The sequence below is a fragment of the Lissotriton helveticus genome, chromosome 9 (assembly GCF_964261635.1).
Source record: "Lissotriton helveticus chromosome 9, aLisHel1.1, whole genome shotgun sequence".
In the NCBI taxonomy this organism is placed as follows: Eukaryota; Metazoa; Chordata; class Amphibia; order Caudata; family Salamandridae; genus Lissotriton; species Lissotriton helveticus.
The window spans coordinates 229623498-229648175 of NC_136070.1; positions in this window are offsets into that span (position 1 = coordinate 229623498).

The following is a 24678-nucleotide window of genomic DNA, read 5'->3' on the forward strand; positions in this document are numbered from 1 at the left end:
CTGATCCCCTTGTTTAATCTTTCTTTATTCTCTGGTTATAGTGAAGGAGCATAAATTTACTAACTGTAAACAAAACCTATTCCAATGACCAAATTTACTATACTGCATTGTGCTGGGGGGAAACAATGTAGAGTCATATCTACTAAGAATGGCCTGTTGCTGCTGACATCCCCATAACTGGCGGTCTAATTGAACTTCCTTGTTCATCGCCCAACCAGCTAAAATAGATGCTCTGGCTTCCCGTCAAAACCTACAGTGAATGCCCTGGCATATTCTGTGTTGTTTTATATTTGGAAAATTCAGTACCACATAGTAATTCACCATTCCATGGGGTTTTACACGTAATTGCATTACTCCAAATTGCACAGGACTGGTGGAAATTACAGCACGGTAACAGTAAAATCACATGCAAGTTTATCGTTTCCCTAGTAGTATGCAACTTATAATCAAGGCCTTAGTTGGAAGCCAGAACAGTGATCTTTCTAGATTAAAACGCAAAGATCAGATTGCATGTGGGTCTTACCGACCTTTCTAACTTGTAAATAATGTTACTAAATTGTTCTTGAGATATTGGCTAGAAGTCTATCCCGGGCAACATTTTCTCTTGCTTACCCAAACTTGGATGGATTTATTTTTCCTGCAAAGATACCAACATGTGCATGAACATTGACATGAGTCTCTAACACTTTGCTAACGTTTTGCTGTGATCATTGGGGACTTTGGTGGTTGGATATTGTAAAAAGTGGTGGGATGGAAGTCCATACAGGGAATTGCACTATGCGAACAAGCATAGCGGGCAAGTCTGATACTTTTAGGGAGCGTTGAGGAAGGTTTTCCAAGATAATTTTTTTTTCTGAGGGTAAAATTAGGCATTTTGCAGCACAGTTTATCTAGAAAAGTTACCTAAATATGAAACTTTTACAAGTTATTTTTAAAGTAAAGGTCATTAAATATTTTAAAAAATTTTAGGTTGGCCAAGCGAGTAGAACCATCCTGAAGGATGTGTACACCAGGCAAGAAGGCTTACTAGATCAACAATTATTCCCCTGGTAAATGTCAATTTTTCGTAAGCGGGCAGGCCTAACTATAAGTTGATGCTCATCAAATACTCATTTGAGAGGCAGTTTCAACCATTACACACAAACAAAACTATCACTGCGGGCATGTGGTGTTTCCATGTGCAACATTGCAAGTTGATCAGGTAGCTTTCTTAGGTTTCTTGGAGCACTGTTCTGTCCTAACAGGTCATTATGCGAGACATTTTGCATTCTTCTGTTTGTAATCAGAAAAAAAAAAGTAAGTCAAAGGCACAAGAATTTGTGTTGTGTATATGCTTGTGGCTGTTTGTCATTTTCTCTGTCTGTATCTCTACATGTCTGTGTTAATGTGTGTATGTGTGTTTCTGTGCACCCCTCCTGGTGTGTGAATCAATTTGTGTATCTCATTTTTGTGTACCTGCCTACACCGTATCTGTCTGTGAATATTTGTGACTACTTGTGTGTCTGTTTTATGATGGTGTGTATTTTAGTTGCAGAGGAATAGCAGTCCTTTTTGACGAGAGTGTCTTCTTGAATACATTCTGAATTGAAAATCAAGCAGCTTTAATATTTATCCATAGCAGAAGTCAGGGTTATGGAAGGGATATATGATGGCTTTATACTTCAAAGTCATCACAAAGACTGAGGGTATTTTAAACATATTGTATGGATTTGTGGAGCACATGTTCACCTCTAAGTTGGATGGAGCTGAATAACAAATGTTCATTGTTACCCCATTTAGTAATTCCTATTTTATCGACCAAGAGGAGAATAAAAGGCTGAGTAGAACCTGCCAGGATTTGTACCCGTGACCGTGGATTCAAACTAATATCCATGGAGTGGATGTGTTATTCTACTGAGGTCTAAGACCATGTCGAGAGGCGATAGGCTGTGAGTGACCCGATTCCCTTCAATTCATCATCATCAACATTTAATTTTTTTGTTTGCGCTCACAATTATGGAACCACCCTTACAGCCTCATTCACCCAACCTCTCACTCATTCTCAATTCACTTTTGTCTACCATCTCACTGTCATATTGTTATATTAGAAGGTTTCATGGAAGATGCAGGTTACATTAGTGTTACATGATGGTGCTCAAACTCATTTAATCAAACTTCAAATTCACCCCACCTACTACTTACATTCCCCTACCTGTGGTATATAAATAAATAATACCGGATCTATTTTTGACTGGATATAGTAATAACAGATAGCTCAATAAATAAGAGTCAAGATTCGAGGTAGTAGGAGTTTGCAGGTTTAATACAGCATAAGGACAGGAATAGGACAACCTGCACAGGACTAGGATGGCAGCGCTGCCGGGGGCAGGATCGGAATCGGCGTAACATTTAATAACAGTGCACAAACATATATACTAAAACAGTTGCATTACAATACATACGATAGGCGGAGCAGTGGGTGTGGTCAATAGCAGTCGCGAAAGATAAGGGTGAAAGTAGGTGTAACAAGAGGCGTGAACATAGACATGTGATGTAAACGTAACAGAATATGTCATAAAATGGGGCGGAAACATGGGGGGGCTACCTAAGGAGCCGGGACCTCTAACCTAGTGGTGCGCGCAAACTGACAATGACGTGTTACTAGGAGAAGCTGGGGGCTATGACTTCTGCGCTAGGAGCAGAGACTGAAGTCTGGAGAGTCAGGGCGACATGTACCTAAACACTATCTAGTATCTGATGTTTAGAGAACATGTTGATATAAACTAAAAGTTATCGGGGTAAAGGCTAACAGATTCTAAGACTGGTGCATGCATTACTCTACATGTAGTGCGTGTTGAAGAATATTAAATGACCATTAATACAGTATTTCTCTTACATGGAGACGTAAAGGCTAGACGATGACGGAAACTATTGATGCGATTCAGTAGCTTAGGAATGCAGAGAAGGAGGGCTGGACTGATAACTAGAATCATAACATACTCTTGGCAGACTGGCAGGCAGAGCCAGGCCGAGCCGGGCACTGTGAGGCAGGAAGTAAGTGAAGGGTCAGGGATACAGGTGGGGGCTGTATCGCTCCTCAGCGAGGGCTCAGGAGACAGGAGCTGAATCTGGTGTCCGGGCCCTTTTGAGGCCTAGAAACGGGGACTTTACAATGAAATAACGTGCACACTGGGAAACGTGGCAACGTAACTTTTACATAGGCCTAATACTCGTAGCTTTCACGAGAACTGGAAACTGGCATACTAGAGATGGACACAACTGTAATTGCGTCTTTAATCGATCACGGAGAATACATATGCATATTAATCATGCACATACAACATAGGATGGGGAACACGTAGGGACACAGAACATGGCAAAATTTACTTTTCCACATTCCCTCCTTGTCACTACGTTTCCATCAGGAAACATCAATATTCATGATACCATCTATCATTTCATATAGTATCATTTGCTCGTCTCGAATTTTCTTGGAACTGGATTTAGAACGGGACTTGGGACTAGGAATACAAGAGGTAGCACAAATGCCGCAAATCGCAGGGCCACATTGTATACAGAGGCAGCAACTGAATGTGATCGCTACTGCAATACCTAGAAAGGACAACACTTTCCATCCCCAGGCGGAAATTATATTCCAGAACCAACCGGACCATGTCCAGGTGCCTGGATTTTGGTGTAACAGATGGGCAATTTTATGGAGTCTGGTTATAGCTGAATAAACAGACGGCGCGTTATTAGGAATGAAAATGCAGCAACTAGATCCGATGACTCTACATGCCCCGCCCCTATCGGCCAGTATGACGTCAAGGACGAGACGATTCTGGAGCACGACAATTCTCATAAAAGATTGCTCTTCGGTTAAGTTACCTAGAGCAGAGGTAGTCTCAATCACTACTGCTTCAAGGGTTCTGGTTAATCTACGTATCAGTTTACTATTCACGACAGTACCTAAGTAGGGGAAGACACCTTTATTGATATCTATGTATTGTTCTAGAGCAGTTTCAGTATAATCGACAATCGGGAGGTCTCTCTTGTGTCTAGTATGTACTAGGTGGGAATTCCTATGATAGTCAGGTGGGGCTAGAAAAACTGGTGGCAGAAGGAATGCAATGTAACAGGTTCCCTCCCAATCGAGGGGCAGACGAACATATGCGGTCTGACCACAAACAAAATAAGAATGACGTGAAGCTTTGAAAATAGATTTCCTGCTGTCACTATACTTGACAATAGTAGTACAATCACTATGTCCTACATGTACGGAACCATTATTTCTGACACCTAATTCGCCTTTGACTGGTAATACTGAAATAGCAGGTAAGACTGGAGTAGTATCAGACTGAACATTCAAGACCATAAAATTCGAAGAATAATTACCCAAATTATAAACTTCATTTTCTAGATCTAACCCTGTTCTGTGGGGAAGACCTTGCTTGCCTGGAAAACATGTACTGTTCAGGAAGGACATATCATTTGAGGATAATGTTAACGTGGACCATGCTCCACACGAACCAGTATGTGAAAATGGATAAGGAAATAGTGGCAGAACTCCCTTCGGTGTCTGGAAAGGGGGGAGTCGACCACACACCCAACAATTAGTGGCATTGCTGGTCTGGTGTGAATAATGTAACATGCGGATAAAGGAATTATTTCGCATAGCAAGACGATAAGATAGTTCATGAGGAGGCAGATCACTAAACGTATGCTCTACTGTAGCATTAGAAGACTTATTTACATGAGAAATAGGAAAACATAAATAAAATGCATAACTCGTGCAGGCAATCATAAGGCTGAGATATAGCAGAAAACATAAAATAATAATGCAACTTTTAGAGTTCTCACTAACTCTCTCTCTATGGGGGTCTATTTTATACATGTCAGAAACCGGTCTAACCGTTTCACCTAGGGGAGGACTTAGACAATCAAACTGGCTGACTTATTTTACTAGACCTTAATTTCGACTTATACTCCTGCTGCGGAGTTTTCTCTAACAGGGAAGGTTTTGTATCATTGTCTTTTGCGGGACAGTCCTTGAGAATAGTACTTTGGCAATCTTTAAAATCCTCGGAAATGTTCTTGGAAACAGTCTTTAGTCCATAAAATTTCTTTACGTGAGACAGATGGACCCACCCCTTCCTGCCTTCCAGCTTGACGGCAGTACGGGTGGCCAGGAGGACCTGCTTTGGCTCCTTCCAGCGAGGCTCCAGCGGACTTGAACGATCAAAGTTCCTTACAAGGACCAGACTTCCGGGAACGATTTCATGCGGTGCCACCTCGGTATTGTCTGGAAATGCGGCGGCAACCTGTGAACGACAAGAGTGTAGGGCAGACATCAAGGAAGCTAGGTAATCTGTCAGCATATTACTTGAAACATCTGTAATACTTCGGGGTCTAGGTGTACCCCACATATTAGGGGGGCGGCCAAAAACGACCTCATACGGGGACAGACCTGATCTGGAATGTGCGACCATGCGCATATAAAACAGAGCGACTGGCAGAGCTACTAGCCAGTCCACACCTTTTTCTTTACAAACTTTGGCGATACGGATTTTTAGGGTCTGGTTATGTCTCTCTACGAGACCGGCTGCTTCAGGATGGCGTACACAATGGAACTTCCACTGGTATCCTAACAACAGGGAAACGTGTTTCATCAGCTCAGATGAGAATGGCTGGCCGTTATCAGAATATACGACCCTTGGGAGTCCATAGCGGGGGAAGAATTCACGAACCAACTGCTTGGCAGTGGTCGCGGCTGTGTAATCTGGGACTGGATATGCTTCTGTCCACCTGGACAAAGCGCATACAACTACAAGGACATACTTGAAACCTCGACATCGCTCCATCTGAATATAATCCATCTGGAGGACTTCAAAAGGGTGGTCAGGGGGCTGGAATCCACCTTGTTCCACCGGGACACTTTTACCTGGATTGAACTGGCAACATATCATACAGGTACGGACTTTCTGCTTGGCTGCAGCTCGTAAATGCTTGTTGAACCAAATGTTCTGGATACTGTCTAACATGGCTTTTTCTCCTAAGTGTGCTGGACTATGTGCGGTATTGATAATGACTTGAACCATAGAGTCGGGGAGAAACCATGTGGCTTTTCCCTTCGTTACCCATCCCTGATCTGTCTGGACCCCTCCTTGTTCGGACCATTTCTTGATTTCATCGGGAGTAGCATGTAACTGGATATCTATGACATCTTGAGTGGGGTCCTTAACTGTCATACAAGTAGTCTGTTCTAGATTGGATGTCGGTGTCTTGTTAACTGGTATATCTGGTGTCTGTGCTGTAAGCTTGGCTGTGCGATCTGCTAGATCATTACCCTGGGAAATAATGTCTGTAACTTTCGTGTGTGCTTTGCACTTCATGATAGCGATAGATGTCGGTAAGTGTATAGCATCTAACAGAGCTTGAATAAGGAGACCATGCTGAATCTTGGTTCCATGAGAGGTCATGAAACCTCTCTCCTGCCAGAGCACTCCAAAGTCGTGTACGACTCCAAATGCGTAGCGTGAATCTGTGTAAACATTGACTTTCAGGTTCTTGGCGTGTATGCAGGCTTGTGTCAGAGCAACTAGCTCTGCTGCTTGAGCAGACAGGGTGTCAATACGGTGTGTTTCTATAACTTCAGTGTCAGTAGTCACTGCATACGCGGCTACTAGTTCTCCTGTACTTGTTCTCATACATGAACCATCCACATAAAGTGTCAGGTCAGGATCTGGTAATGGAATGTCTGTCAGATCTTGTCTTGGCTTAGTCATAGTATTAACTACTTCCACACAGTCGTGTGTGGTAGGATTTGAATTAACTGACGGTAACAGTGTAGCAGGATTTAGAACGTTGCAGCGTCTGATTTCTATGTGTGGCTGGAACAGTGTCAGTTCATAACCTGTCAAACGTGCAATTGTCAAGTGCTGAGTCTGTGTTCGGTTTAAAAGAACTTCCACGGAGTGTTGAACTTGTACTGTCAGAGAGTGTCCTAATACTATGGAATCACTTTGTCTGATAGCTAGTGCTGTGGCTGCAACTGACTTGAGGCACGCAGGCAAAGCCTGGGCTACAGGATCTAATGTGCTCGAAAAATAAGCACAGGGCTTGTATTGTCCTGCTTGATCTTGTGTGAGAACAGATAATGCTGTACCATCACGTTCTGTAACAAAAAGTGTAAAAGGCTTACTGTAGTTCGGTGTAGCTAGAACAGGAGCTTGACATAGAGCTTTCTTTAGCTCATTGAAACTAAGTGTATGTTCAGATGTCCAAGGGAGGACAGTCGATACGGCTGCCTCCTGTGCCGTTAACTGTATCAGTGGTTTAGCTAGAAATGCATACTGAGGAATCCATTGTCTGCAATAAGAAGTAAGGCCGATAAAAGCACGTACCTCCTTCTGTGTCTTGGGCTGAGGAAGACTCGCTATTAACTGGATACGGTCTGGTGTCAACTGCCTACCCCACTTGGACAGTAAGTGGCCTAAGTAGATCACTTGCTGGACACAGAATTGAAGCTTCGAAGGGGACACCTTGTGCCCCATCTCGGCAAGGAAATACAAGACTGTAAGTGATGCTCGCTCGCAAGCACGTTCAGAACGGGCTGTAATCAGTAGATCATCGACATACTGGAGCAGGGCAGTGTCAGCTGGCATGTGAATGTTGTCTAGTTGTCTCTTAAGTGCTTGACTATAAATACTAGGACTTTCTGTAAAACCTTGAGGAGCTCGTGTGAATTTATAGCTCCGTCCATTTAAGCAAAAACCGAAAAGGTACTGGCTGTCTGGATGAATGGGGACACTGAAAAATGCGTTCTTGAGGTCAATTACGGTAAAGAATATTGCCTCAGAATCAATGGCTGTCAATAGGGAAGAGATATCTGGGACAACTGGGTACTGGGGAATAATACATTTATTGAGTTCTCGAAGGTCAATCACTAATCGATATACTGGGGGTGCATTTGGATCAGTACGTTTCATGACTGGAATGATCGGAGAATTACATACATTGGAGTCAGTCTCTACAACTACTCCTTGAGCAATGAGCTCGTCAATTATTTTGGATAAGGCTGCTACAGCCTCAGGTGGTAATCTGTACTGTCTGATTCGTGGTAACACTACACCTGGTTTGAGAGTCACACGATGGGGTGTGATTTGCATGAAACCAACATCAGTTGGACCTTGCGCCCATAGATGCTGCGGAACATTTGACAATCTCGGATCAAAATCTCGTAATACATAGTGACCCTTGAAGTCACGTAAAAACAAACGTATTCCCTCTGGGAAACAGCAAATAACTGCACCTAATTCTTTCAGTGTCTTAATGCCTAACAGATTTTCTGGACATGACTTCGTAAGTAATAGATCAGTAGTACGGGACAATGGACCTACGTCTAGAGTAACTGGCTTAGATATCTCGTTTACAATAGGCTTTCCTGAAAATCCAAGGGAAACATTTCTAGAGCCTGAGAGCGGAGCCCCTGGAACCTCGGCGTGACTTATGGTAGTCCTACTTGCCCCTGTATCAATCAGAAACTTTCTGTCTTTCCCTAATACTTGACTATGAATATAGGGACCTTCTTGATCTACAGGAATCTCGATGAGAGGCAAGCCTACCTCCCTCTCTAGGCTGTTTCATGAATACTGTTGGTACTCTGGATACTCTGCCTGAGCATACTGGTACATCTGCTGTGTAACATGCTGTGTTGCAGCAATAGGCTGCGGTGCTGGAACTGTCTGTTGTGCATTCTGTGGCTGAGAAGTCTGTGAGACTTGTTCTTGTCTAGGCGGACGTGGTCTTTCTTTAGTTTTACCGGTAGCTATATTATGTTTCAGAACTGCACACTCGTTTATAAAATGACCTGGCTGTTTACAATAATTGCATGTCCCTTTAACGGGAGCTGCAGGATGACTGGCTTGATTCGGACCCCTCTTCTGACTGTCTTGTGGAACAGATTGTGCAACTAGTACTTTCATTTTCGTGTCTTTCATACGTTTTCTCTCGTGATCTTGCTCTTCTCTGATTCTATTCTGGTGGTACTGGAGCATCTGTAACATCTGGGACGGGGTACTAGCTTGCCATGTACTTTCGACTTTTAAAACTCGATTCTTAACTTGTGGACTTGAATTCTCGACTAGTTTAGTAACAAAAAGATGAGGGTATGACTCGCTACTCGTCTTCAATCCACTGTTTATTATGAAACATTTTTCAAATCTAGAATAAAAATCACTAGTGTCTTCGTCTTGTTTCTGTTTACAGGCTGAGATTGCATCCCAGTCTTCCTTTTTAGTGGCTAATAATCTGGGTAAAACTTGTATTAACAGTTCTGGTAATTCTTTACATTTCTCTCCAAGACCGGTACCTGGTACTCGTATCTTATCTTCGGCTTCTAGAACTGCCCAATCGATCTTTTTCTCTCCCACCTCCCATTCTTTTTCCTTGAGTTTTTCATATACCCCTGCGGGTAACAGGACCTTTAGCATTTTAATAATATCTGGATACGTATATTCTCCCATACGGAGCATGTCCTTTAACTCTCGGTGGAACCCTGCTGGATCTTTGTCGTGACAGGGAATTAATTTCTTCATCTCTAAGAGTTCCATCTTTGTAATCGGGGTGTAAACAAATACGCGTTGCATTTCACCATCTGCTGTCCTGACTGGGTGTACTTCTCGTAACGGATTCTGTCTATCTATGTAAAACGGTTTACTTTCTGGAGGTGAGACGTGAACAAAATGCGGGTTCAAAAACATACTATATTTATGACGCTCTTCTAGAATGACACTAATTAAATCGGTACCTAAACCTTTCCATCTATACTGGAGTAACTCGTTCAGGACATCATGTAACGGACCTGGATCAGAATGTTGACCCTCATACAATGTGATGAGGTGCTGAATCATATACATACCCACCAGTCGCTGTTCGGCTGGGGGCAGTTTCAGAAACATTTGTGCCACTATTTTGTCTGGAAAAGTGGTAGAATCAGTAGTCCATCGGACTGCTGATCGGGCTAGTTCTTGTTCATGCATAGTACTTAACTCACTATAACCAATTCGTGATTTCAAAATGTGATCGGTAGCTTGAAATACTTGTTCTAGAGAACCTTGTTCTGGTGCTGGATGATGAAAGATTTTCTTGTGTTCCAAACGTGAACGTCGGTCTGGAAATCTAGATCTACCTACATACGCTATTCTGGCGGTATTCTCGTCCTCTACCTCTTCTGTAGGAGAGTCATTCTCTTTCTCGCTTACTTGTGCTGTTTTACGTTGTTCGTGTAACCTTATTATTTCCTTACGAATTTTCTTGTACATACTCTCTATACTACTGATGGTTCTGTGCTTACCCTCGGCTATATTATCACTCCACCTTGTCAGGGTTCTCATTTCTGTCGGATCTTTGGACGGGTAATCTTGTTCCCTTATTAAACAATTAATCAGAAACTTTAATATCATGAGCTGGATCCCAGCTTTCCTTTGGGACATGGTTTCGCCAATACTTTCTGGATCATCCCCTGTACGGATGAAACGATATATTCTGTCTAGATCCTCTTTCATATCCGGTAGGGTGTCCAAATACCCGGTCACCCGTCTCACACGTATGGAATATATAACCGTACTATCATCGCCTGTGACTGGATCATAGCGGCATTCAGTAAGAGCTCGTCGGATTTCTGCAACGGACTTATATTTGGGCGTACGCTGTAACGCACGTTCATGTAACTCGACTAACGTTACACGTTGGTGTGGTGGCGGGGTACCAGGAGGACCTCCTCCTGCGGCCCCTAAACTGGAATCGTCGACTGATACTCTTCGTGCTGGCAGAGTGACTGATATGGCGGGAAGTTGTACTACGGGCTGGACCGGGGGTACCGTAGCAGATACTGCAACAGGTGCCCTGGTGACTGGAGGAGCAGGATTTACATTATTTACAGGAGCTGGTGGAACAGGATTTGCATATTCTGGGACTGTGTCGTCCAAATAGGACGAGAGAAAAATATCAGCTGCGGTCGGTTTGTGACGTAGCTTGGTCGGAACTAATGGTGGCGGAAAATTGCTGGATGCATCCGGGGTCGCTTTTGGCAAGCCCTCGGCAAGAAGAGGATACATACCCTTAATGAGGGCATTCCTCTGTCTGTCTGACTGTTCGGTTTTAACTCGTTCACCTATTTCGATTAATTCCCTTTCTTGGGCTCTTTCTATGGATTCTCTACTTAATTCTGACTTTCTGATTTCTTTTTCGGTTCTCTTATGAGATTCTTTGCGCCATAACTCGATGGCATCTTTCTGTGACTGTCTGGCTTTCTTTTTCCATAATGCTTCTTCTACTCGCATGATGCACTCGGCATCCCACGTACCTGATACGGGCCATTTATACTTTTCTTCTAACTCTTTGGTGTACTCCACCCATAAATCTAGATACAATATGGCACTTATGCCATGCTTTTGATACATAAAATGACCTGGACTGTCCCTAGGCGGGACAGGAACTGCTTCTTCTAACAGACCTTTTCTAGTTTTTAACTGACATAGTTTGGAAAACAAAGGCATGACTGGACTGTAATCTAGACACAATACAATACACAATGAACACGATAATTACACCACTTTCATTCCACGACATTAAAATACATGAATGACATTTTAAAATAACAGTCTTGACAAAATACTACCTGGAATACTGAAAACAGGATACATGAATTTTCTCGAGAACAGAACTGACTAGAACAGAAACTAGATGCACTGCTAAAACAGTACGAACTTACCGGTCTCATAAAGAGACACGTCAGGACCCGCATCCACCTAAGTGGACACTTCGTGTTGGATCTGTGTACCACGAAACCCACGGACCAGAGTCAATTAGATTGACCCTGTCTAGATACTACCCCAGCAACGGTACTCACCGGGCAGCAAGAACGGAAGGCCTCGGACTGGACTGGACTGCTTTGACGCCGGACGGACGAACTTCGGACTTCAGTTACGGGTGGGCCTCCGGATACCTCGGACCTTGGACTCTCGGCTTGGGCTCTGGTCGGGACTCGCCGCGTTCCTCCACCGCCTCGTCTGGATGCTGGACCGCAACCTCCGTCTCCTCCGTGGGCCTGAGGGATACTTGAAGCAGAAATATCTGCCGGTGCGCAGAAGAGTTCCGTCACGGCTGCAGAGGGTCAGGGGGCATACGTGGCTTCACCGGCGCGTGGGTGAAGCCATTATGTGGTATATAAATAAATAATACCGGATCTATTTTTGACTGGATATAGTAATAACAGATAGCTCAATAAATAAGAGTCAAGATTCGAGGTAGTAGGAGTTTGCAGGTTTAATACAGCATAAGGACAGGAATAGGACAACCTGCACAGGACTAGGATGGCAGCGCTGCCGGGGGCAGGATCGGAATCGGCGTAACATTTAATAACAGTGCACAAACATATATACTAAAACAGTTGCATTACAATACATACGATAGGCGGAGCAGTGGGTGTGGTCAATAGCAGTCGCGAAAGATAAGGGTGAAAGTAGGTGTAACAAGAGGCGTGAACATAGACATGTGATGTAAACGTAACAGAATATGTCATAAAATGGGGCGGAAACATGGGGGGGCTACCTAAGGAGCCGGGACCTCTAACCTAGTGGTGCGCGCAAACTGACAATGACGTGTTACTAGGAGAAGCTGGGGGCTATGACTTCTGCGCTAGGAGCAGAGACTGAAGTCTGGAGAGTCAGGGCGACATGTACCTAAACACTATCTAGTATCTGATGTTTAGAGAACATGTTGATATAAACTAAAAGTTATCGGGGTAAAGGCTAACAGATTCTAAGACTGGTGCATGCATTACTCTACATGTAGTGCGTGTTGAAGAATATTAAATGACCATTAATACAGTATTTCTCTTACATGGAGACGTAAAGGCTAGACGATGACGGAAACTATTGATGCGATTCAGTAGCTTAGGAATGCAGAGAAGGAGGGCTGGACTGATAACTAGAATCATAACATACTCTTGGCAGACTGGCAGGCAGAGCCAGGCCGAGCCGGGCACTGTGAGGCAGGAAGTAAGTGAAGGGTCAGGGATACAGGTGGGGGCTGTATCGCTCCTCAGCGAGGGCTCAGGAGACAGGAGCTGAATCTGGTGTCCGGGCCCTTTTGAGGCCTAGAAACGGGGACTTTACAATGAAATAACGTGCACACTGGGAAACGTGGCAACGTAACTTTTACATAGGCCTAATACTCGTAGCTTTCACGAGAACTGCAAACTGGCATACTAGAGATGGACACAACTGTAATTGCGTCTTTAATCGATCACGGAGAATACATATGCATATTAATCATGCACATACAACATAGGATGGGGAACACGTAGGGACACAGAACATGGCAAAATTTACTTTTCCACATACCCACTTACCTCATTCAGCTGCCCACCGACACTTGCACTCCTGCATTCACTATTGACTCGCCTTCACCCTACTGCCTTCATTCACTTACCCACTCATATTCATCCACCCACATGAAACTTCCCACTGCTGCTCACTCAACTGAAATACCAAATCACCCACATTTAGTCACCCACTAAGTCAATCCCCACAATCACTGAATTACCATTTCACAAAGACACAATCTGGCCCATCGCACAACCTGGAAATTAAATTAGTGTGATTGATCAGCAGGGGATGTAAAACAGCATTACTTATCATGACAATGAAACAGCCCTGGCCCTTCAATGTTCCAGTTGAGAGAAGCACCTATGGAAGTTCCAACCTCCTTGTCTTGATTTCTCTATGCAGTGCTCTGTTCCAGTCATGGTGTCAGGCCTCAGGCTTGCTGATTGGTGGATGGTATGTCAAACATCACACTCTTGTCTTCAGAAGTTGGATGGAGGTTTCATTTGTGGGCTGAAACTACGACTGGGCGTTTCTCCTGCTTTCTATGACTTCTGGGCTGGAGCTGGGCCATGGCATACACACTCAACAAATGTAACAGCAACTTAACATTACAGAATGATGAGTTGTCATGGGCTGTGACAACTTCCTTGCATGCATCTTAACTCCACCCCTTTTCATCTAGTTACGTGGGAGTCTGGGGGTCAATTAAGTTTGCTAATCCCGCCCCACCCTGTGGAAGGATGGAAAAGGATGATGTACTTGCAGCTGAGTGACTTGCTGTTTTATATACAATAAAATATGTCATTATGGAGAGGAGCTGTCACTGCTGATCCACAAAACGAAAAATTCTAAGCTCCATTTATTTCAGCACTGGTGCAACATTCATGATTCACCAAAAGATTTTCCAAAAATCTCAGTCAATTAATGATATGCATAAACTCAAAAAGTATAGTGGTGATACAGAGTCATATTATAGCATAAACCAGGTGCCCCAAGTGGCATTCGGCACAGTGCAGGACAGGTGAGGTGAAATGAAGTGAAATGGGCACTACAAAAAGCGACTCTAGAAAAGTTGTCTGTTTTGGCTGAAGAAAACAACATTCACATGATGGTAGGACTTCAACACTTCACATTTGATCCAAACTATTGATATTGATGATTTAGACCCCTGAAAAAATAGTTTGCGCTGGGGGGGTCTTCAATGAAGACACAAATGGGTAGCACTCCGAAAAATATGAACATCAATACAGTCCAGGCTTTATCTACTTATTGAGATGTGGGATTGTGGGTATTGAAATTCTTTTGCTGAAATATGGATCTCGTCCCAGTGTTGAAAAGATTGTACCTTGACATTTAGGGAGACTCTCTTAAGGTCAGATGCTAGAGAGGGGAGGTTGTTGTGTATCATGGGATAGGCTGTGTGCGCAGGTTGTTACTTCTCCGCCTTCTTGTGTGGGCTGCATGTAGCCTCTCTTTAACCTGGACTATCGCTTCCTGGGCCTCCCCCCTTATGTACCTGGGAGTGTGTAGGTAGCTGGTGCATAGGCTGTGGAAAGGAAAAGGGAAAAGTGTAGTGGTGTTTGTAGAGTAGCCGAGATACATAGGTTTTACTTGATAGAAGACTGGACAGACCGGACTAACTGGACAACAATGACAGACAAGACAAACACCCCCTGCCTCCCTCCTCTCTCCCCCTCCCCCGCTCCTTCCCCCCTCCCCCCTCCCTACACTTTGTACGCTGAGTGTGCGACAGCAAGATCCCCTGATCCCCCTCCCTGAGAGATTGTCATTGGTTACCCTATCACATCAGTCCGATCTGGTAGCGCTGCTTTATAAGGCTGACCTTTAGTCCTGGCACTTAAGTGTACCAGTGTTCGCTTGCATGAATACCCCCCATAACACAAGATTTAGATAGCCAATTTTATGTGCAAAGGATATAAAGGCGCATGTCTGAGGTAGTTTCGTTGTGCTGGCGAAAAGTTCTGGGTCGTCTGGTTCTTCTGAGGTAGATGTGGTTGGGTGACAGTAGTGGCGTTTTCATTTCCTTTGTTCGCTGCGGTCGTCGACTTCCTCCAGTCTTGGTTCTGGTGAGGCCCTTCTCTTGCTTGACCCTGGGAGTGATGTTTCCATTTCTTGTTGTATCGGGTCTTGCAGGTATCTGTACAGTTCGTTGGGCTCCTCAAAGACTATTGATCTCCCCTTGTTGGTTATTTTGAATCTAGTTGGGCCCACAAAGGAGAATGGGATATTTTCTTTTCTTAGTTTGTCTCGCTGGGCCAGGAAGCCTTTTCTTATGTCCACTGTTCTCTTTGAGTAGTGTTGGGTTATGACTATTTTGTGACCATTCCAAGGCGTGACTTGGTTTCTCCATGCTATCATGAAGATGGCCTCCGTATAGTGCGAACGAAGGGGTTTGCATATAATCGGTCGCGGGCCCGGAAGACACGTTCAGAATCAAAGCAAAATGGATAGGAGAGGTCGCTTGCTCACCTGCAACAGGGAAAAAAAGGAGTCATCACACTCACAAATAAGAAGGCCAGAATAACAATATTAGGCCAACAGCAAGACACATAGGGCAGGATACTAATAACACAGCTGAAAAGAGACAGCGAGACAATTCAGGTAGTGAACCTATACGCCCCAAACACAGATGACACCAAATACTGGGAGGATGTGGCCAGGAGACTGGAAACGTGCCCCCCATCCGACATGGCAGTAGTGCCAGGGGACTTCAATCTAGCACTTGACCACATTCTCGACAGACAATCACAGACACACAGCCAACCCCCTGCTTCACACATCACCTTAAAAAATATATGGAAAAGATTCGACCTCAGAGACCCCTGGAGACTCCAACACCTAGACACAAGAGATTACACATTTCACTCCAACCCACACAATTCTACAGTAGGATCGACTATATACTAATATCGGGCTCCCACATCCACCTAATAGACCACACAGAGATAGCGACTAGGACAGGCTCGGATCACTCCTGCATCAGTTTGCATCTGACAGGCCGACACAATGAACACGTCACACGCAGATGGAGGTTTAACAACACAGCTATTACCAAACAGGAAGACAAGGACAGAGTAGAGAAAGCCATTAACGAGTACTTACAGCACAATGACAAGCCAGACATAGACCCATTAACGCTGTGGGACGCCCTAAAAGCCACAGTGAGCAGCACCCTAATCGGAATCATGGCCAAGCGCAACAAGATAGCGAGAGAGCTCCTAGACCGGCTAGAAGCAGACATCAAAAGGCTAGAGGGAACGCATAGCAAGGATACAAGCAACGTAAGCGCACTAACCGAACTCACCAAAAAAAATACGAATACAATAGAATTCTGAGTGAAGGAGCGGGCCTATGGATCAACAAATACAAACAGATAAATCTATGTGAGGCCAACAAAGCAGGGAAATTCCTCGCGGCTTACCTGAAATACAGACAAAGACAGCATTACCTACCCTCCATCACGGACAGAAACAACATCACGCACACGAAACATAAAGACATCCTGCACACATTCAGCGAGTTTTACCAAAACCTATATAGGAAGGATAACACACTAGACCAGGAGGGGATCCCCGAATACCTAAACCACTTAAACCTACCCAAGATAACCAACGACGTGGCATCCGCACTTGGTAGAGACATAAGCGCACCAGAAATTGAGATGGCGGTCAAGTCTCTCAAAGACAACAAGGCCCCTGGTCCGACGGATACACAGCCTCCTTCTACAAAACCTTCAGGCCCCAACTACTCCCAACAATGAAAAAAGTCTTCAACCACTGCGAAGGGGTGGGCAGAGTTACAAACACTATGAGAGAAGCAAACATTATAGTTATCCCTAAGGAAGGCAAAGACCCGCAACAACCACAAAATTATAGGCCCATCTCCCTTACCAACTGGGACTGCAAGATCTATGCCAAAGTCATTGCAATGAGACTCCACGCGGTACTCCCAAATCTAATAGGACACACACAAGTAGGCTTCATGAAGACTCGCATGTCGCACGACAACACAAGACCCCTATGCCATGTCCTAGAACAGGCAGCCACACTCACTAGGCCTGCGGTAGCCATCACCCTAGACGCTGAGAAGGCATTTGACAGAGTGTCCTGGCACTTCCTAGAACAATGCTTAAGGTCTTAAAACCTGGGAACCGAATTCACGCGGAAAGTTATGGCACTATACGCGGACCCAAGGCGCAAATAGCAATCAACGGCGGAGTTTCAGAGCAATTCAGTCTACAACGTGGGACAAGACAGGGCTGCCCCCTGTCCCCAGCGCTTTTCCTACTGGCTCTCGAGCCTCTAATCAGAGACATCTTAGCCAATGAAGACATTAAGGGTGTCAACATAAACGGGACTACCGCAAAACTAGCCGCATATGCAGATGACATACTCATTACCACAGAAGAACCCATTTCATCCATTCCAGCCCTCATGGACGCCATAGGTACATACTCTACCCACTCAGGGTGCAAACTCAACAGAGACTAATCAGACTGCATGCCACTTAACATCCACACCACAAGAGAGGTGGTTGACAATCCAGGGCTCGCATGGCAACTAGGGTTCATTAAATACCTAGGAATCCAATTCGGGAAAAACCTCATGCTCACACTTGAACAAAATGAGAAAACCACCCTAGAGAAGATAAAAAAGCTTCTTGAGACTTGGTCCCCCAAGTTTGTATCCTGGTGGGGGAGAATAGACACGATTAAGATGATGATCACCCCGGTGATCAACTACCTCACAGGAATGATCCCACTCATACTAACCGAGGACTTCCACAGCAAAACAGATAAGCTTATAAACAAATTTCTCATGCAGGATAAAAAACCTAGAATAAGCCTAAAAAACTGAGATAAGTAAGAACTTGGGGGGCCTAAATCTGACTGATTACAGAACGTTCCAGACCGCGGCTATAGCAAGGCAGGGTATATACTGGGTCACAACCAAACCAATGTGCACGCCAACATGGTTCAAAATCGAGAAAGCCATACTTAACAACCGTGACCCTCTATCACTCCTCACCACAAACAAACAAGCACAAAATGGGAGCCTTATACTCAAGGACACCAAACTTGCCCTCCTCAGAGTTGACAGGGAACTAAAGCATAGTATCTAAAGTGGGAATCTCTGTGGGAAAACTCCAAGATAAAATACAAAGGGAATACCCTAAAGCTAGATGCCTGGACAAAATTAGGACTCACCTTCCCTGCCCAGCTGGAAGAGGGGGGTACACCCCTTACATTCAGCACTCCACAAGCCAGACACAACCTTGCGAACATAGAACTGTACAATTTCCTCAAAATCAGAATGGCCTTAAGCAAAGCAATCCTAACCAAGCAGACTCCATCAATCTTCCAATATTTGTCAAATCTGAACATTGTGGGCCATCAGATCTCCGACATCTACAAACTTCTCCGACCCAACACGTCCTCACTTAAAAACAAAACAACCAAATTCTGGGAGACTGACCTAGATGTCGCACGAACAGAGCAACAAACCACGCCCTATGGTCAGCCCCCTCTAAGAATATGGTAACACCGATCCTTTCCCAGACAAAATTCTGGCTATTATACAAACTCTACTGGACTCCGGCCCGCCTGGCGGCCATGGGCCTAAGGGAACACCATCGCTGCTGGAACTGTGACTTTGAAAAAGGAGACCTGGCACACCTCATATTTCACTGCACATAAGTCAAGAAATACTGGAACAAAGTCTTCTCGTTCATAAACAATACCCTAGGATGCACTCTTAAAGAAGAGTTCTCCTCTCTCATGACTGCATTCATAACAGCTGACCTAGACTCGCAACATTACAGAGAACTGCTAGACCTCTTATTACCAGCAGCAACAAAAATAGTCCTCACTAACTGGAAGGACACCTCCAAGGCCACATTCAAGGGTTGGCTGAACTGGGTGACGTTCTTGAGAGGGGCAGACATCACAACCTTTCGATACACACCAGGGAGAATACCCAAGAGGGGACTGTGGTTGGCCTTAGACAGATTCCTGAACCCATTCGACCCACCGTGAGTAGTAAGCCATAAACCATTAGCTCCCACACCACCCCCCCACTCTTACCCTCTTCCTCTCTCTATCTCCCCATCAACCACCACAAATCTCAGAGTAGCCCAGGGGTCAGGAGCCAGATGTACTCCACGAACCAAGTCAACCAGCCACACCTAGCACGCACCCCCCTTGCGCTCAATATCATAGGAAACTTGGTATATGTTATATGTTATATGTCATACAATGTTGATAACAGGGATACCAAGCCAATGTACACCAGGCTATCAATATCACACCCTGTACAGACAATGAGTCACGTATATCTGTAATGTATTAAATGTCTGTAAAAAAATCCCAATAAAAATATTGTTTAAAAAAAAAAAGAAAAGATTGTAGCTTTGAATTATTATTTTTGTTGGTCTACAATGATAGCCTGAAATGATGTATGCTGGACGCAGGAAAGGTATTCTTTATATGAAGTTTATTGCGAGAAAAGGAGAGCCGTCCCAGCTGGCAGGTGGTGGCCAGGATAATAACTGTCTCCATGAGAATACTCGTAGAGGAACATTCTCAGTGACATAGTGTGGTTCCAAGTTGCACAATACATATCACCACACCTCCCTTCTTTTAATGAGAAGAACAACAAACAATAATTACAGTAAATGGAAAATATAACTCATGAGAGATTAAATGAAGAATACAAAAGAGTTAAACATAATCTCGTAATTTGCTAGGTCTGACTGACACTCTGGTACTTTTCCTAACCTCATTCCCCTCTGAAACATTGTTGAAATTTTCATTACTTGGAGAACCAGAAGGATCTTTGGCAATTTGAGAAGTGCACCACCAATTGCCATTGGTCAAACTAACGGCATTCCTACGAGTATCCACTACTTGCTGGGAATCTAAAAACTTGGAATAACCCTTTCTAACTGAAACAGGATTCTTAACCTTGATCCTATCTCCTATTTGAATATTGTGAGAAACTTTCTTTCCAGGCTTAACATATTTAGAACACACATCAGAGGATTTTCTGTGAGCAGCATCCCACATATTGCTCATATCGCCACCTTGACAAAAATTTCTTACCATCCAGAAAGGATATACTTGTGAACAAGCTTTTCTTCCTCTCATGAGTTCAAATGGCGTGTAGTTGGTAGCAGAATGAGGAGAAATGCGGTATGACCACACAAGATCTTTGACTGCTTTAAATACACAACTCCTAGACTTGAAAGCTGCTTGAACACACTCCACAATAACTCTGTTAAATCTTTCTGTTTTACCATTGCTTTGTGGATGATATAGAGGAGTTCTAGTGTGTTTGATACCACATGTCCTCAAAAAGGAATTCATTTCATGAGAAATGAATTGAACTCCATTATCGGTCAAAATCTCTTCTGGATAACCTTCTCTCAAAAATATACTATTCAAGCAATCAATAACACTTTTGGAATTCGGTATACTAATTGGTTCAACTTCTACCCACCTTGACAAATGATCAATGAGAACTAAAAAGTATTTTGAGTTGTTAGGGAGAACATGAAACGGTCCCAGAAAGTCCATTCTTAACTTTTGCCAAGCTCTACCAGAAATAAAAACCTTGGATTCCACAAGGCCTTCTAAAATTAATACCTTGTCGCTGGCATGACAACGTGAACATAGTTTGACAATTTCATCTACCTGAGAATCCATTTTTGGCCACCAAAAATCAGATCTCACTTTTCTTTTGGTAATGGTGGCACCAAGATGACCCGAATGCGCTGCTAAAATAATTTTTTCTCTGAAGCACGATGGAGGGACTAATTTGTCACCCCGGACAATTATACCATTTTCCATTGAGAGTTCAGTATTAATCATCCAAAACATTTGAAGATCAGGAGAAATACATTTCTCTTTCGGCCATCCTCTTCTTATAAGAGAGGCAACTTCTTTAAGAACCATATCACCATTTAGTTCTTTAATCCAATCATCTTCTAGAAAAGATATGGATTCTTGACAGACATTAGCCACAAAACACTCCTCTATTTCTGTCTCCCAATCTTGTTCATCATTATCGGAAATAGGAAGCCTAGAAAGGCAGCCTGCCCTGCTGTTTCTTCCCCCTGGTATGTATTCCACGCTAAAAGTGTATTCTAGTAATTTTGTGGACAACCTTGCTAAACGAGCAGTCGTGCGTTTAACATTTTTTCCATTTAAAATATCGGCTAATGGTCGATGATCCGTTTTGAGAACAAATGACCTACCCCATAAATATGATTTGAACTTCTCCACACTCCATGTACAGGCTAAGAGTTCTTTTTCAATGACGGAATATTTCCGTTCAAAAGGACGGAGAGTGCGAGAGGCAAACCCAACTGTGTATTCCTTCTCCCCAGAATATTGAGACTGCACCCAGTCCGTACTCACATGCATCAACCGTGACAAAAGCTTGTCTACCTTCAACAAACGCTTGTAGGGCTGGAGCTGAAAGTATATGATCTTTGATAATTTGAAAACCTTTTTTACATTCTTCTGACCAAACAAAAACAGCCCCCTTTTTTAACAAAGACCTGAAACACTCAGTGGTTTTTGCAAAATCTTTCATAAATTTAACATAAAACTCACACAAACCGAGAAAAGACATGAGTTGTTCTCTATTTTGGGGAGCAGGTGCTTCAATAATGCTCTTAACTAAACCTGGTCTAGGTTTAATACCTTTTTCTGAAATGATATGTCCTAGATATTCAATTTCTTTGGCTTTGAAAATACATTTACTTTTCTGCAGCGTTAAACCTCTATTCTCGAGCACTTTAAAAACTTCACTAATTGCTCGGTTGTGTTCACTCTCTGTTTTTGTAAAGATAAGAATGTCATCTTGAAAGACAACTACGTTAGGATTGTGAGGAAACATTTCTGACATGAGTCTTTGAAAGACTGCTGCAGCTGACGCTAGTCCAAAAGGAAGACGACAGAATTGAAAAACACCATCGGGAGTGACAAAGGCAGTGAGATGTCTGGATTGAGGGTGCAATTCTACCTGGTGATAGGCAGCTTTAAGATCAAGTTTCGTAAACCACGAAGATGACCCCACTTTGGCAATAAGGTCTTCAATTCGTGGTAGAGGAAACCCATCGACCCAAATGGCTTAATTGAGAGTGTGTAAGTCAACACACATTCTCAAATCGCCTGATCTCTTCTTGGCTAAGACAATGGGGGAAAGCCAGAGGGTGGACTCAACTTTTTCAATGATCCCTTGATCACACAGAGTTTTCAAATGCTTAGATAGATCACTTCTGATGCTCAAACTCTGAAAGAATGTTGAAAGTTGGTGATTTTTCCAAGACGGTCTTCAAAAATTTTACTAAATTTTTGTTCCCAATCATTATCGACATGAGCACTGGATGTAGAGTCAGTGATCGAAGTAACAGAAATATCTTCTTTAAACTGTTTGTCAATGAATACCGGATTGGCTAATCCTGGCTTAATAGTCAAACCAATTTCAGCTTGGTGGATAAGACCAAGAACATTAATTCCTCTCTTGGCCACATACACCTTCCCTTTGATAGTTACTCCTAAAACATTAATGTTAGCCCAGAAATATCCGAGTAAATTAATCCTACTACCTTCAAAGGCTACAGTAAGAACATCTGGGGGCAATAAACTTTTATCAGGCCAAAAATTGGTGTACTTATCTTGTGATACAATGGTGATGCGTGCACCTGTGTCTACTAGCAATTGAACATGATCTTTCTCAATAATAACATCAACCTCAGGATCAGAAATATGTTGAGAATCTCCTTTATCATGAGAATCTTTGACTACTACAACATATTCCTGATGCATGATGTCCTCATGTGAAAGATCACCCTCATTTGAAAAATTGTCACCATCATCATTAATACTTTCGTCATTAATAACACATCGAATATTTCCTCTTACATTTCCTCTTCTGCCTCTCATGCATATTTTGGCAAAATGTCCCATTTTACCACACTGACCACGGACGGCTCTCCTTTTCTCGCAGTAAACTTCATATAAAGAATACCTTTCCTGCGTCCAGCATACATCGTTTCATTTGCGACTGAGGATGGGATAACCTACTCTACGACCCCTCCGAATTACTAAGAAGAACTATCTCCATCTGTGCCGTTTATAGCCTCACTCCATAGTGCAACATTCAGCATGAAAACGGGGAACCATTTTTTTTTTTACACACAGGATCTTCCGGGAGTTCCAGATTTGCCCCTTTGTTCCTTCCACTGACGTATATAGCCGACGCTGTTTTCTATTGGTGCTCTAGGTGGAGGAGGAGAAATGCAAGGGACGTCATCGGCGCTCTACAGAAATGCAAAGGATGTATGTATGTATGCAAGCCCTGTCAGAGCTTCAGTGCAGTATTGGACATGGGGACTTATATTGTATTTACTTACGTAAAGGAAGGCGACTATAAGGGGAAGTGGTGTAGTCCAGACATTCAGTTGTCACTGCTGCAGGGTAAATGGAAACTGATTAGGTTTTGTTGTGGATCATGCAGGAGATGATGGAAAACATGCAGATTAAACATCTCCTTGTAAAATGGTTGCAAGCACTACATTGGAGTCTCTTTTTTGCCATCTCGATTATCTACAGATGTCTCCTCTTCTGATCGGTATGCAATTATTTACTAGGCAAAGATACCCCAATCAATTTCCCTGTTTACCATTTACCTCAAACCACCCTTTGGACGTCTCATATGCAAATCCAGATTCCCGTGTGCTGTCTGTTCTAGAGTCCAGGTACACACCACTGCACAAGCGGACAAATTTAGAGCATACACCACTAATGTAGACACTGCCCTGGCTACTATTGGAAGATGTACTGAACACAAATACAAAAAATACATAGAAAAAGGATTGAAAAGTAGCTATGCGCTGAGTGACTTGGCATTGGATGAACGTTCAAACCCTTCTAGATTCAAGTTATTGAGTCAGGTTTATGCTAGTTGTTATTTTTTATTCTTAACAAACAACAGCGATTCTGTCCTGATTCAGTTTAGCTTCAGGCAGGTGCTGGACATCCACATCTGGATGAAGTGTAGGTGTTTGTGAGATTGGTTGTCTGAAGTGACAAAGGCTTGTAAAGAGTTGTGTATCATCGGGATTAAGTGAGCTTGAACTGTGACGTTATTATAGGTAAGTAGATCCCTAAGTGTCACCATGTGGAGGTTGGAATGACAGGGGGCAAGATGAAACCTTCAAGGAGGCTACAGATGGTAAGGAACGACTGGGATCCGGAGATGCCCATGCCATAAATTGTTCA